The sequence below is a fragment of the Microcaecilia unicolor genome, chromosome 5, assembly GCF_901765095.1.
Source record: "Microcaecilia unicolor chromosome 5, aMicUni1.1, whole genome shotgun sequence".
Classification (NCBI taxonomy): Eukaryota; Metazoa; Chordata; class Amphibia; order Gymnophiona; family Siphonopidae; genus Microcaecilia; species Microcaecilia unicolor.
The window spans coordinates 195,393,941-195,410,186 of NC_044035.1; the positions used below are offsets into that span (position 1 = coordinate 195,393,941).

General features: G+C 49.3%; 1 protein-coding gene across 6 annotated transcripts in view; it reads right to left on the reverse strand.

Annotated features, from left to right (window-relative positions):
* TPPP3 (tubulin polymerization promoting protein family member 3) overlaps window positions 1–16,246 on the reverse strand; it is a 341,523-nt gene that overhangs the window by 116,190 nt on the left and 209,087 nt on the right. The window contains exon 1 of one of the 6 annotated variants that reach the window (XM_030203690.1): window positions 6,222–6,242. The exons of 4 other annotated variants lie outside the window; for them this stretch is intronic. The gene's annotated coding sequence lies outside the window, so the exon portion shown is untranslated. Of the gene's footprint in view, window positions 1–5,420; window positions 5,432–6,221; window positions 6,243–16,246 lie in introns of those variants that run through there. One more of the 6 variants, XM_030203689.1, reaches the window with a different exon arrangement.

Below are 16,246 nucleotides of genomic sequence, written 5' to 3' on the forward strand. Positions count from 1 at the left end.
GGGTTCTTGTTTTGAGTGAGCCTGAGAGCTAGGGATACCCGTCATGAGAACAAGCAGCCTGCTTGTCCTCGGAGAAAGCGAATGATACATACCTGTAGCAGGTGTTCTCCGAGGACAGCAGGCTGATTGTTATCACCTACCCTCCCTCCTCCCCTTTGGAGTTGCGTTTTTACTCATTTTTGCTTGTCATTCAACTGAGCGGGAACGGTCGCGCACGGGTGGGAAGACGGCCGTGCATGCGCGGTGGGCGTACCCTGCGTGCGGGACCGCCCGCAAAGTTTTGTTCCGGTTGGTGGGGGCTGCCGTGGACGTCAACCCAGTCGTGAGAACAATCAGCCTGCTGTCCTCGGAGAACACCTGCTACAGGTATGTATCATTCGCTTTTCTCAGACAGATTTCCACAACTCATGTTGAATTGTAAGCCACATTGAGCCTGCAAAAAGGTGGGATAATGTGGGATACAAATGCAATAAATAATAATAATAATAATAGTTTGGGGAAATCTTGCCTGACCAATTTACTTCAATTTACTTCAATTCTTTGAAGGAGTAAACAAACATGTGGACAAAGGGGAGCCGGTTGATATCATGTATCTGAATTTTCAAAAGGCGTTTGACAAGGTACCTCATGAAAGGCTACAGAGGAAATTGGAGGGCCATGGGATAGGAGGAAATCTCCTATTGTGGATTAAAAACTGGTTGAAGGATAGGAAACAGAGAGTGGGGTTAAATGGGCAGTATTCACAATGGAGAAGGGTAATTAGTGGGGTTCCTCAGGGGTCTGTGCTAGGACCGCTGCTGTTTGTGCCAGAGCCGGTGATGGGAGGCGGGGCTGGTGGTTGGGAGGTGGGGATAGTGCTGGGCAGACTTATACGGTCTGTGCCCTGAAGAGGATGGGTACAAATCAAAGTAGGGTATACACAAAAAGTAGCACATATGAGTTTATCTTGTTGGGCAGACTGGATGGACCGTGCAGGTCTTTTTCTGCCGTCATCTACTATGTTACTATGATTTTTTTATAAATGATTTAGAGATGGGAGTAACTAGCAAGGTAATTAAATTTGCTGATGACACAAAGTTATTCAAAGTCGTTAACTCGCGACAAGGTTGTGAAAAATTACAGAAGGACCTTACGAGACTGGGAGACTGGACGGCTAAATGGCAGATGACGTTTAATGTGAGCAAGTGCAAGGTGATGCATGTGGGAAAAAAGAACCCAAATTATAGCTACGTCATGCAAGGTTCCACGTTAGGAGTTACGGACCAAGAAAGGGATCTGGATGTCGTCGCCGATAATACACTGAAACCTTCAGCTCAGTGTGCTGCTGCGGCTAGGACAGCGAATCGAATGTTGGGTATTATTAGGAAAGGAATGGAAAACAGGTGTGAGGATGTTATAATGCCGTTGTATCGCTCCATGGTGCGACCGCACCTTGAGTATTGTGTTCAATTCTGGTCGCCGCATCTCAAGAAAGATATAGTAGAATTGGAAAAGGTGCAGCGAAGGGCGACTAAAATGATAGCGGGGATGGGACGACTTCCCTATGAAGAAAGACTAAGGAGGCTAGGGCTTTTCAGCTTGGAGAAGAGACGGCTGAGGGGAGACATGATAGAGGTATATAAAATAATGAGTGGAGTGGAACAGGTGGATGTGAAGCGTCTGTTCACGCTTTCCAAAAATACTAGGACTAGGGGGCATGCGATGAAACTACAGTGTAGTAAATTTAAAACAAATCGGAGAAAATGTTTCTTCACCCAACGCATAATTAAACTCTGGAATTCGTTGCCGGAGAACGTGGTGAAGGCGGTTAGCTTAGCAGAGTTTAAAAAGGGGTGCCCTTGGCCTGGATTGGCCACTGTCATGGACAGGATGCTGGGCTCGATGGACCCTTGGTCTTTTCCCAGTGTGGCATTACTTATGTACTTATGTACCCTATGGAATTGTTCCTTACCAGAAGAGAAAAGACAGAGAATACACAAACTTGAAGAATGACCAAATAAAGACTTAGAAACCATAAATAATCTAATAAGCAAAGTGCTTTGAATGAAACATGTTCAACTACTGGAAGCCAGTGTAGACATGCCATATAACCCGAAACACTAGTAAACCTACTTATTTAAAAAAATTAGTCTCACAGCAGATTTTTGTATTAGTTGAAGCTTTTTTAAATATTTAGAACAAGTCCCAATTACAGTCAGAAGCGGAGCTAGGTTGACGGCACGGGGGGAGCGAGAGAGGACTTCTGCCGGCGCTGGCGCACATTTTCAATGCAACACATTGAGAAAAAAATAGGCACCGGAGCTGGCAGAACTCCGTTTGGGGGAGCAGCCGCTCCCCTGGCACCCCCCCCCCGGCAATGCCACTGAATACAGTACAGTCAAGCTGAGGAAGTATCATCCTTGGTGAAAAATGATCATATCAATCTCAGTTGTCTTAACTTAAATACTGTCTTCCTCTATAGATGGTTAACTTGAGGACCTTAAGTCAGTGAAGAATCTAAAATCATTTCCAGTACCCGAGACTCTATGTCAATAGGTAATATTTTTTTATGTTTAAATCTTTTTTATTAATAGTAACAGAGCTTGTACAGATTATGCAAAGAAAAGAAACCAGTACAAATTGCCAATATTATAACTCAAGTCACCATATAAATGTTTACATTTTATCCCCCCCTCCTACCTCCCCCCCCCCCCCCCCACCCATCCCTCCCCTTGTTTATTAACAAAAACCATCTTTGTAGAATGCAACAACATGTATGATATGCTATTCAGGGTATCTGGTAATAATGTTCTCATTTCCATACTCTGTAAGCCACATTGAGCCTGCAAAGAGGTGGGAAAATGTGGGGTACAAATATAATAAATAAATAATGAAGTCTCAGCAAATCAACCAACATCCTTTCTCATGAGGCAGTGACTTGTTTCTTATAGCCCTTCATCTAATACCACCGCCTCTTATAGGAGTCTTACAGCTTTATTAATGAAATCAACACACTGAAGACATAAAGCAGACTCCCCAATATCAGTTGTCAGCGGTTCTCACCTCAGAGTGAACCCCAAGCCTACCCCCCTCAACCACCCCTTTCTCCCCCCTCACAACTTCCCCCCTACCTCAAGGTAATATTTTATTACCAATCTAATGGAAGAAGGTATAGTCTCTTCTGGTCTCTTAAACCATAAAATTTTAATCTTATTTGGATTTAGTTTTAACTTATTAAACAAAGCCCATTCTTGAATATTATGTATCCCTGAAGTTACAATATCAGACAGTTCCAAGATTTTGAAAGGCACTGGTAAGAGAAATAGAATATCATCCACATAGGATAACAATAATTCTCTGAGATTTAACTTAAGTTGCTCTAAATAAGACATAAGAAATTAAACAGTACCAGAGACAATGGCAAGCCTTGAGGGACTCCACATCCTGGTGACCAATGCCTGGAAAACTTTTTATTCTGATGTACACAGTAGCTACGATTCTTCGGAAAATCAGTAAACTAATTAAATACAGATCCCAAAAAATGTCTGCCAATCTTGCAAGCAGTAACGTATGATTGATGGTGTTAAATGCTGGTCAGCACTTGGCACCAGATAAGACATTTTGTATGTGGTGCTGTGTGTGGCTGGGTTTTTTCTATGGTCCCTTCAAATGCCTTTTGATCTCTCACTGGTTTTTTTTTTTTTTTTTACTCATGCTAGTACAAAGCCAATACAGCATTATAAAAAATTTGAAAGTGGTTTATTTAACTGAATAATTTGGTCAAATAGGTAGGTGCTTGCACTTATGTTACTTCCATCTCACAGCTAATATCATCACAACAGATGATTGGCCTATGCCCTTTTCTTACGGCTAGTTATAACCATAAGAATGCCCTTGATTTCATCTTTAGGTATCCCCCAGTACTCAGGGCACCAAGTAGTCAGGGACTGCATAAACAATATTCTTTATATTGTAGACAATATGCTGAAATCTTCTGCGTGTTTGAGTACTGCAGAGCTTACTTGTCAGCCATCCCCTGGTGATCTGGCCACTCTTGAACCTATCATGAATGGCAGAATGAAACTGAATATATGCATCATAGCAGGAGCCTGGGAATCTTGGAAAGACATATATGATATGCCCTTGGGTGTTTCAGACCAGGGGCGTAGCATGGGCCCCCGTAGATTTGGCCCTGGCCCCCCCTACCGCCAACCCCTTCGACCCCCCCCCCTCCCGCCGCTGCCGTCGGGTACCTTTGCTGGCGGGGGTCCCCAACCCCCGCCAGCCGAAGTCCTTTTCCTCGGCACAGCTGCTTTGCTGATCTGCAAGGGCAGACTTCTGTTTCTGTGAGTGACGTCCTCTCCATAAGTCAATTTAGAGTGATCCATTCCTACTTAGATTAATCTGCACAGATCATTCTCTATGTACTTTTGGACTACTGTAATGTCATTTACTCTGGCCTCCCTCAGCATCAACTCCGGTGCCTGCAAATGATTCAAAACACTGCTATTTGTATTCTCTCACTTGCTACCCGTTATGACAGTCATGCCTCTCTTCATCCATCATCATTGGCTGCCTGTATCACCTCATATCCAGTTTAAAATTCTCTTTCTCACACATAAGATTCTATATTCTTCCTTCCCATCCTATATTTCCTTCCTTACTGCCCCACCTAGACCCTCCGCTGGCTCCATCAATAACCAACGCCTCCAGATTCCCTCAGTTCATCAAGCCCATTATGAAACCATATAAACCACAGCTTTTTTCTGTAGTGCCCCCTTACTCTGGAAATCCCTCCCACATTCTCTCCAGCTTGAACCTTCCCAGCCTAGGTTTAGATCCCTCTTGAAATAAGTAAGAACATCAATGCCTCTATTAAGTCCTTTTGGGGTCAATTTGCAACAATCTGCTGAGCATGAAATGTAACCAGATCATTTTCCTTAATATTGTTAGATGAATTTTCAGCTGCACCTAATCAACTAGGCTTGTGGTTGAAAACTTGCCCAAAACTAGCTGGACAATATTTGTCTGGCTAGATCAAGGATAGCCATTTGTATGACTGGAGTTTCTTGTCTAAATCTAAACTCCACCCAAGAAACACCTTCAAACTGCCCCAATTCCAACTGATTAAATTTGTGCCCTGTGAATTTGAGCAGACAAGTTTAGCTGTGCAATTTTGTGAAGGGGGGGGGGGGGGGGAGAATTTTCAAAATTAGACATTTACCTGGCTAACTTCTAAAGTTCTTAAAAGTCACAAATACAGTTCTATAAAAAGGTATAACCTACAGTTTGTTTGTTGACTTATATAAGTATTAAAATTAAAGAATAAAGATGTTGGATTAAAAAATGAGATCTCTGTGCAGCGTACTTCAGAAGCAGCAGGAGGATTTAGATGTTGATTCTGAAACTGACATGTTTCTGCCTTGATGGGCCATAAATACTTCTAAGTCAGACTAAGTGACATATGCCAGCAGTGGAGAAACAGAATAGCTCAGTGACCTGGGCAGGTAAGATGGGTTTCAAGCCAAGAGAGCACCAGAAGATAGGGGAAGTGGAGCCCATTTTGCATATTCTCTCAGCCCATCCCTAGATGTGTGCATGTGTACCCCAGATTGGCGAAGAGTAGCCCAGTCTGACCCAGTATAAAGCAAGGCGCAGTGCCCCTCGGCTCTGCACGCCCCAAAACAGCGGGGGAGCGAGTGAGGCGCGATGGGCTAGTTCCCGCCTTGTGAGATGCTCCCCGCTGAGAAGGGCGGGAAGTAAAGGCGTCCGGGCAGCAGCCTGCACTTCCTGCGTCTCTGTGCGATCCCTTGATGTTGCCGCGTGCGTTATCAATGCCGGTGCTGTAAGTACTACTTGGCGGGCCTTAGGGGAGGGCACGGGCCGCGATGTTAGGCCCCTCCGTGTCGGAGTGCGCCGGAGTGGGACCGAGTCCGGGGTGGGGAGCGTGTGTGGTGGCGGCGGGGCTTGGCGCGTGGTCCTCCACATGATGCGTGAGGCCTGGCGGCGGCCTGCACACCGCATTTTTTCAGAGTCCCCGGTCCCGATTCAGAGGTGGCGCGCGGGCCCCGGTGCAGCAGCGCACGGTGCAGCTATGTCTCGTGTCGTCTAGGTAAGACGCGGAGTTCCAATGCTGCTGGCCGGGCCGCTTACCCTTCCCGGCCACTGCATATCAACGCGGGTAATCTCCGTTTCCCTCCCCTTCGCATCCGTCAGTGCCATTCACTCAAAACAAAACGAACCTGTGATTTCCTGAAGGGAGGTTCAATAGACAACTGCGGAAGTGAGCCTGGCTAGTCCACTGTATGCAAGGATGCCAATTCGACTAATCTCTGTTCCCACTCACCATGCAGCCGTCCTTGCCATTCACTCAAAACAAAGCAAACAAACAAACAAAGCAACAGAGTAGATGACGGCAGGAAAAACCTGCACGGTCCATATAGGCTGCCCAACAATTTAAACTCGTGCTACTTTATGTGTATAATTGTCAGCAATTTTCGGACATTTGCAGGGCACAGACCTTAGAAGTCTCTTGCTGACGAAAGCAGGGGCTCGAATAGGGGTGCGGCATGCCACGGCCATACAAAAAAATATAGATAGATAGATAGATAGATATTTAATAAAAAGATATTTAAATGGTTATACGCTGAAATGGTAATAACTGAGGGATTTAAAAAAAAAGAAGTTTGAACTGTTTTGTCATTGATCTGGTACTAACATATTATCTTTTGAGTTATCTAGATCCTCCTGTCTCTCGACTCCATTATCTCCACTCACCAGCGCGGAATGGAAACGGCGATTAGCAGTAACATTGAAGAAGCAGTCCACATACCAGAACGCAAGATGGAAGAAGAACAGAGTGCACCCCAAATACTGCCGGACGCAGCAGTGACAAACGCCGAGGACACTACCAACACCTCAGCAGCGACTGCACAACCAAGGGCCCCAGCAGGCAAGGGAAAAGGCCAAAAGAAGAAAGCCAACATCCAGGCATCTGGACAGAAGGCGAGAGAACGAATAAGAAGGGACGACAGACGAAATCCAGGGCATTCAAGCGCAAGAAGCCGCCAACAAGCGCAATCAGGAGCGGGTGCCCCCGATGCAACGAGCGTCGCAGGGGACACAGCGGGTGCCTACACATGCCGTTGAGGCCGGACTCGCCAGGGTTTGGCCGAACCCCCTGCCATTACCGAGATGGGCACCACGCACCCGTCGCAGAGGTCGGACTGCCTGGGCCCATCAGCAGGGCATTGTCATCATCAGGTTGCAGCCCCATCGACATGCGCCCACGACTGGGGTTACTCACAGCACAACCCTTACTGCAGCGCATGGCTTAGTTATGGTCCTACCCCTTAACAGCCATGACAACCAGCCTGTGCAAAAAGTGCCGCCCCACGCCTATCGCCCACAGCAGTGTCAGGTACTCCTGATCCCGATTACTCGTGCACCAAACCACCTATGCCGAGGCAGGCACCCGCACACAAGGGCAAGCAGCCTGCAGGCACCCTGAGGCCAGAGCCAACGCGATCAAGCACGGGGGAGCCGCGAGGCAGGACACTCAACACACCGTGGAGTGATCCACCGCTCACAGAACCCACAGGTACGTCCAGCGGTATACTCAGACAATATGATGCAAATGTTGATGTGAATGTTGGGGAGGGAGAGGACTGGATAGAAGATTGTAGCGCCGCGAATATAGGAGGGCAGGGCCCACAAACCAAGAGAGAGGAAGACAATCGGGACAAGAGCATACCCACCAATAATACGAGGCCCGTGACAGGAAAGAAAGGGAAGAAGAAAAAGAAAGGGAAAGGAAAGGGAAAGAAAAAGAGTAGACGGAGAGACTCCACCAGTGAGAGTAGTTCCGAGTCATCATCCTCCTCTTCCTCATCAGACGAGGATGAGGAACCGCAGAGCGCAGAGGGGGTGGAGGCCGGCGCCAGGGCAGAAGGCCCCCCCGCCGATAGCCGCCCTACCTCGCCTGTGGAGGTTGGTTCTCAAGTCCACCAGGAAAAAGATAAAGAATAAAAAAAATTTCAACATTTTTCAGGTACTTGAAGGAAGGAAGAGGGGTAGAAAAAGAAACAAAGACAGAAAGGAGAATGCAGCTCCCCGGGCCAAGGGAACACCTAGATCATTGTTTAACTGGGTTTGGGCCTTTCTCAGAGTGATAGATGCAGCGGGGCACGCCGACCCCAAGCAATATAGCCCTATGTTGGCTTATGCCCATAACATCGTGCAGGCATACAAAGACTATGAGGGCTACAGGTGGTTGAAATATGACGAGGAATACAGAGACAGGATGGAGGAGGACGACACACTAGGGTGGGGGTCAAAGGACGTTGACTTATGGATGTTCATCATGATGAATAAGGGGACGGTTTTTAACGCCCAGAGCAGGCCCTTTCGGCCAGGGGGGTTCAACAGTGCGGGTTCCCAAGAGGCGATTTGTTGGCGCTACAACAGATCTGCTTGCTCCTTGCCGAATTGTAGATTCTGACACGCTTGTGCAACTTGCGGAGCCCTTCATCCCGCTAACAAGTGCGCTAAGAAAGCCCCAGACAGGCCATCCGCCCAACCATAACCCAGATAACAGACATAAAGCCCCCTCCCCGGTCAACCTAGGCTCCATGCTGCCGTGGTTGGCAAAATACCCACGTAGAAAGGACGCCCGCATACTGGAAGAAGGTTTTACTGTAGGTTTTAGAATTCCCTATACCGGCACACAGCTCGGTCGAGCTGTCCGGAACTCCCCCTCAGTGACACGACTGCGCCAGGAAGCGAGGGCGCGTATCACTAAGGAAGTGGACCTAGGGAGAGTAGCGGGCCCCTTCCTCTATCAGCCTTTTGAAAGGTTCATCCTGTCCCCCTTAGCAATCATCCCCAAAAACGACCCGGGCAAATACAGGCTTATACATAACCTATCTTACCCGGCAGGCGACTCCGTGAATGATTTTCTTCCCCCCGAGGCTGGCTCTGTGCAATATGCATTGTTCGACACAGCAGTATTGAGGGAGTGGGGCAGGGAGCACTCATGGCCAAGGCGGATATTGAGTCGGCCTTTCGACTTCTGCCAGTACACCCCGATAACTTCCCCATACTGGGCTTTAAGTTCGAGGGGCAATACTATTACGATAAATGCATGCCCATGAGCTGCTCTGTGTCCTGCTCCTTATTCGAATGTTTCAGCTCATTCTTGCACTGGGTCGTAGAAAGAGCCTTGGGGAGTCAGACGATTTCCTATTCGTGGGTCCCGCAGCCAGTCATGCTTGCCAGTCCACACTCAACCATTTCCACGCCATATCAGAGTCCTTTGGTATCCCATTAGCGAAAGACAAAACTTGGGGCCCATGCACACAATTGCAATTCTTAGGCATTGAGCTGGATTCCCGCGACATGGTGTCTCATCTTCCCAGCGATAAAATCGAGAAGCTGAAAGCTCTCTTGGTATGGGCATTGGACAGAGAAAAGGTCACACTGCGGGAAATGCAGTCATTAGTGGGTAACCTGAATTTTGCATGCAGAGTTATCGTCATGGACAGGACATTCCTACGCAGGTTATCCAGCTCTATGTCAGGGGTACGCAAACCATTCCATCATATTAGATTGACGAAAGCCATGAAAGATGACCTCAGGGTGTGGAACATGTTCTTGAACAACTTCAATGGCAGGGTAGTATGGCCAGAGGCCCCGCTATCCAGCGCCGACTTGCAGCTCTATACCGATGCAGTCGGTATCGGTTTCAAGATATATTTCCAGGGAGCCTGGTGCACGGACACATGGCCACACAGTTGGAAAGGTTGTCCCATCACAAGAAACATCACATTCCTGGAACTATCCCCGAAAGTAGTAGCGGTAGCCATATGGAAAGGGAGGCTATGCAACAAGAGAGTAGTCTTTTGGTCGGATAACAGGGCAGTGGTAGACATAATCAACAGGCAAACTGCGCGCTGCCCCCAGGTGGTCAACCTGATGTGCGAGCTTGTAATGTTGTGTGTATTCACAATATTTATTGCGCACAAAGCATGTGCCCGGCGCAAGCAGCCCAATTGCTGATGCTCTTTCTCGTTCAAAGTGGGAAGCATTCCGGAAACTGGCCCCACACGCCGAGGCGGAAGGAGAGACTGTACTCGAATACCTCTGGAGTTCGGAGCCCCGAGGCCTGGCGATTGCTGAGACAGTCACTAGCGCAGCGAACATGGACGACTTACGCAGCCGGTTACCAGACAGTCAGCTCCTTCCTGTATACGCGCGGTTGGCGCGAAGGCCTGGTGCCCGACAGCGCGATAGCGGAATACATCGATCACGCGAAGAAAGAAGGAGGGTCGCATAGCGCAGTATCCAAACACCTGACTGCCTTCTCATTTTTTACGAAGATAGCCGGGTGGGGAGACCCCAAAAGGAGTTTCATGGTCAGAAAGTTACTAGAAGGCTGGAGGCGGGAGCGCGGAGTTATACCAGATAGGAGACTACCAATAACGCATGACACGCTGCTGAGAATTTGGCACGCTATAGCGAGCGTGTGCAGTTCACAACACGAGATCCAAGTATTCCGAGCGGCATTCACCCTCGCCTTCTTTGGGGCGATGAGGATGTGCGAATTGGTAGTCCCCTCCAAGAAATCCCCGGTGGGGTGCGGTCTCTTGCTCAGCAGGGTTATGTTGTTGAGTAATACTCTACGGTTCGTGATCAATAGATCTAAAACGGATCAGTTGTGCAGGGGGCAGGCAATCACTCTGGTGCAGGTAAACTCACTCCAGACTTGCCCTGTAGCAAACATCAAGGAGTACCTAGCAGGGAGGCCTCAGGGCAGCGATACCTTATTAGTGCACCTGGATAGCTCCCCCCCCCCCCCCCCCGACCCTCTTCCAGTTCTCTGCGGTATTGTGCAAAAGTTTGCTGAGGGTCGGGCTCGACCCACGGAATTATGGAATGCATTCCTTTAGGATAGGGGCCGCCACATGCGCAGCAGCGTTAGGTTTCCCACCACCATCCATTAACACCTGTTCCGGGGCAGACTCAGAGGGAGCAGTGAACACATGCGAATTGCGAAATCGGACTGAAACAGGGCAACAGGCGCGCGCCACGGCACCCCCCCCCCAGTGGCGTGCACCCGGGGCGGACCGCCCCCACTGCCCCCCCTTGGTACGCCAGTGGGTAGATGGAAGTCAGAGGCTTACAGAGTATACGTCAGGGATGAGCTCCCTGGCAGGCAAAGTGCTGTCTAACTTGGCCTATCAACCCCTATTTTCTCTATTGCAGGGACAAAAAGTGTATGGATTGTCGGCCACTCTTTTATTAAATGGGCGGCCCGCCGGGCCACAGCGAGACCTTACGGCTCCCACTTGGGCCTGGCTACTAGAGGAGTAAGAATACAGTGGATAGGAGTCGCGGGGATGAAATGGGCTCAGTTGGTCCCATTGCACCAGCGCCAAGCAGGCAACTTGGCCTCCCCGATAGCTATTGTCTTACACCTGGGCGGAAATGACATCGGAACCCTGTCCTGCATCAACTTAATCTGGGCAGCTCAGCGGGATCTTGCCACAATCTCCCACCTTTTTCCCAACACCACCATAGTATGGTCCGATATAATCCCTAGATGGCGCCACAAACACTGGAAGCCCTGGGGCAGGCCCAGAAAGAAAGTGAATAAGCAAATCGCGACATGGGTCATAGACAAGGGCGGAAGGCAGGTCATGCATGATTGGGCAGACAAAATGTGCAAGGGGCTCTTCTGGAGCGATGGGACCCACCTATCCGCAATCGGAAATGACCTATTTAATAACGATTTGCAAAATGTATTAGAAGCTGTAATTTTGGCACACCAGGCCGCAGCTACTGATAGTGGGGGGCCCGGAGCAAGCGGTGCTACCCCGGACTAGTGGCGGGGTACCCAAGCCTGATGGTGTAAGCTAGGCAGCTGGGATAGCTGCGCTTACAGTTGAGCTCCCTTGCTGTACGGCGGGGAGCTCTGTTTACGATTGGTCGGTCTTGCTATGACGGCGGACTGGGTTGCCTACTAAGCCTGAAGGTGATTGGCTTGGGTATACCCAGGGTTAGGATGTTTATGACGTTGTTTGTATTTAAAATAAAGCTGCGGCCAAGTTGTGCCATGTTAAGAAAATACTATATGGCATATTTTCAAAGCACTTTGGGAGGCTAAGTTCCATAGGTTTCTATGGAACTTTGGGAGGCTAAGTGCTTTGAAAATGAGCCTCTATGTGTCTCGTTGTTATGCAATATCACGAATACCCTTAGGCCCGAGGGGTCTTGGTTGCCTATGTTAAAGCAAGGCACAGTGCCCCTCTGGTGCACGGAGCCGCCAATAACATGGCGCCGTGCCCCGACGGGCCTGCACGCCCCAAGACAGCGGGGGAGCGAGCGAGGCGCGATGGGCTAGTTCCCGGCTCGCGAGACTCTCCCCACTGAGAAGGGTGGGAAGTAAAGGGGGTTAAAAACCCCTGGGCCGAGCCCGGACGCCATCTTTCCGGCGTCCAGGCAGCAGCCTGCACCCAGCCCCCCCCCCCCCAAGTTAATGTGGATATGTACCTGTTTATATTAGTCGCAGCTTTGGCGGGGTACCCAAGCCTGATGGTGTAAGCTAGGCAGCTGGGATAGCTGCGCTTACAATTGAGCTCCCTTGCTGTATGGCGGGGAGCTCTGTTTACGATTGGTCGGTCTTGCTATGACGGCGGACTGGGTTGGCTACTAAGCCTGAAGGTGATTGGCTTGGGTATACCCAGGGTTAGGATGTTTATGACGTTGTTTGTATTTAAAATAAAGCTGCGGCCAAGTTGTGCCATGTTAAGAAAATACCATGTGTCTCGTTGTTATTATGCAATATCACGAATACCCTTAGGCCCGAGGGGTCTCGGTTGCCTATGTTAAGATTGAGAGCTGCAAAGCCATTCAGGAGTTCAGGTAGTGAGAACAACCCTTGCCTGGAGCACCATGCTCCCTAGAGACAGTCCTGGCTCGGGCTTTCAGGTCCTACTACATTTCTAGCCTAAGTTCTGTACTTGACTCTTGGAACACTTTTATGTTCTGCTTTCCAGCACGGAATGCCAAGTGTAACACTTATCTGGAATAATAATCTGTCAAGATTTATTTAATGTCTACAGAGTTTAAAAGTCCATGCTGATAATTATTACACTTCAGTCAGGTTTGTTATGTTTTTGCAAGCCTTATTGTAAAAAAAAGCAGATATTAATGCTATTTGAACAATTATTAAATACGTAGTCTCATGTTGGATTCCAAGTGTTTTACTTCTATTTATGTAATGATGCCATCCAGGGCTTTTTTTTGTGGCTGGTACGCACAGGTACGGCGTACCGGCACCTTTTTTTACTGCTTCTGTGAGTCTCTGACTCACCAATCACCAAGGCGCTGTTTAGGCTGCTGCACAGCAACATTCAGTTACGACTTACGAGTAAGCCTCCAGCGGCAGCTGTCCTGATCTGCTCTCTCCCCCTCCTATGTACTTTTCTGTACAATTTTCCCCTTTGGAGCACAGGCAGCAGGGTTTCATATTCAGCTGCCTGCATTGGCACTGGAGTCCTTCTCTGGTCATCATACTGCGCAGGAGTTGGAGAGCAAGTACTTCCTGTATCAGACAGAAGTACTTGATCTCGATATGTACAGTCATGCATTGCATAAAGCCAGTGTAGGTGAGGCAGAGAAGTGGGAACTGAAAACAAGGTCCCGCTTCTGTTCGATAAATTTACATATGTGAAGCAGTAGGGAAAGGGGTCCGATGGTAGGATTAGATGGGAAAAAGGGTCAGATAGGTGCTGGGAGACAGGATTTCTAAGCTGACATGGGGCTGATTCTGGAGCTACTGCAGGAAGAAACGTCTGGGGCTGTGATGATGAGAGAAGTGAGCTGACACATTGTGGGGGGGGGGGGGGGGGGGAAGGGGGCTGATGCTTGAAGTAGGCAGGGGAAAGATGATATTTGGATTGGGGGCTGGGAGAAGGGAGCTGGGAGAAGGGAGCTGGGGGCTTGTAGAAGGGCTCTGATGCTGTGTCTGGGAAAAGGGAGCAGATGCTGAGAATAAGGTAAAGAGAAGGGCAGGGGCGTAGCTACGGGTGGGCCTGGGTGGGCCAGGCCACCCAATCTGGGCCTGGGCCCGCCCAGTCTTTTGGGACCCTCCACCTACCACGACGACGATGACGACTTCGTTTTGTTTGCCCGCAGCGGCCAGCGGACGTAAAAGCAGCAAGTAGCGAGCCCGTCTCGAATCCGCGTCCTTCGCTTCCTGCCCTCTCAGCGTCCCGCCCGCCTGAAAGGAAATGACATCAGAGGAAGGCGGGACGGCACAGAGAGAGGGCAGGAAGCGAAGGACGGAGTCGAGACTGGCTCGCTGCTTGCTGCTTTTACGCTGCACTTCGGGAGAGGAAGTGAGCCAGCCAGAAAGAAGCGATTTGCTTTCCACCTCCTCCGCGCAGCCATCGCCGTTCGCTCAAAACACAGGGCAAGCAAACCTGTGAGCTGCTGCATCCACGTTGTCGTTCTTTTGAGGGGGGGGGCAGGGGATGATGCCAGATAGAATGGGGAAGGGGATTGAAATAAACAGGATGGGCAGGGGAGAGATGAGAATTGCCAGACAACAGGGATGATGGAGGGGGCAAGGCAGAGAGGAAATTTGCTGAGATGGATGGAGGAGAAGGCAGGGGAGAATGGAGAGTTGCTGGACGGAGCGGAGGGCAGGGGAAGGGGAAGGAGGAGAATTGCTGGACATGGCTAGATGGAGGGAAAAGGAGAGAGGAAATTGGTGGAGATGGATGGATGGAGGAGAGGGCAGGGGAGAATGGAGAGTTTCTGGACGGAGTGGAGGGCAGGGGAAGGGGAAGGAGGAGAATTGCTGGACATGGCTGATGGAGGGAAAAGGGGAGAGAGGAAATTGGCTGGAGGACTGGATGGATGGAGGAGAGGGCAGGGGAGAATGGAGAGTGCTGGATGGAGCAGAGGCAGGGAAGGAGCAGAATTCCTGGACATGGATGGAGGGAAAAGGGGAGAGAGGAAATTGGCTGGAGATGGATGGATGGAGGAGAGGGCAGGGGAGAATGGAGAGTTGCTGGATGGAGCAGAGGGCAGGGGAAGGAGCAGAATTCCTGGACATGGATGGATGGAGGGAAAAGGGGAGAGAGGAAATTGGCTGGAGATGGATGGATGGAGGAGAGGGCAGGGGAGAATGGAGAGTTGCTGGACGGAACGGAGGGCAGGGGAAGGAGGAGAATTGCTGGACATGGCTAGATGGAGGGAAAAGGGAGAGAGGAAATTGGCTGGAGATGGATGGATGGAGGGGAGGGCAGAGGAGAGAGGAGAATTGCTGGACGGAGCAGAGGGCAGGGGAAGGAGGAGAATTGCTGGACATGGATGGATGGAGGGGAAAGGGGAGAGAGGAAATTTGCTGGGTATGGATGGATGGAGGGGAGGGGAGGGCAGAGGAGAGAGGAGAATTGTTGAACATGGATGGATGAATGCAGGGGACAGAGGACATTTGCTGGATATGGGTGGATGGAGGAGAGAGCAGGGGAGAATGGAGAGTTGCTGGATGGATGGAGGGAAGGGAGAGAAGTCAGGGAGGAGATGCACATGGATGGAGGGGAGGGAAGAGAGGAGAAATGCTGGACATGGATGGAGTGGAGGGCAGGGAAGAGAAGGAAAAATGTTGGACAAGGATGGAGGGGAGGGAAGACAGAGGAAGTAGAAGCACATGAATGGAGGGGAGTAAGGAGAAATGCTGGATATGATCAAGGGGAAACTGCTGAGTTTAAGGGCTGGTTTGGAACACGTTGAGGGCAGATACTGAAACTCGATTAAGGTTAGGGACAGGGCTACAGATGGTAGACGGACACATAGGACACAGGAGGATGGTGGACATGGTGAGTTGAAAAATACTCAGAAGGGAAGAAGACACTGCATGAAACAGAAGACACTGGGACCAAAGCAAATAGATCAGACAACAAAGGTAGAAAAAAGTATTTTATTCAGAATTTATTAATTGGAATATGTCAGCTTTTGGAAATGTACATCTGTGATATTTTGCATGTAAGTTTCAATTTTTTCGGTATTGCTGCTATGCTGAGTCTGACTTCTTGAGTTAACTTTCAGTTCAGTATTGCCTTCATATTTTTTGATTCTAGTTCCTTGTGTCATGTCATTTGTGTAATGTGTTTTTCATGTGTGATCAAGGTGCAGTATTCTGCTAGCGTGTAGTATTTGCAGCCCTTTGTTTTGCTTTTTTTTTTTCACGAGGTAGTGT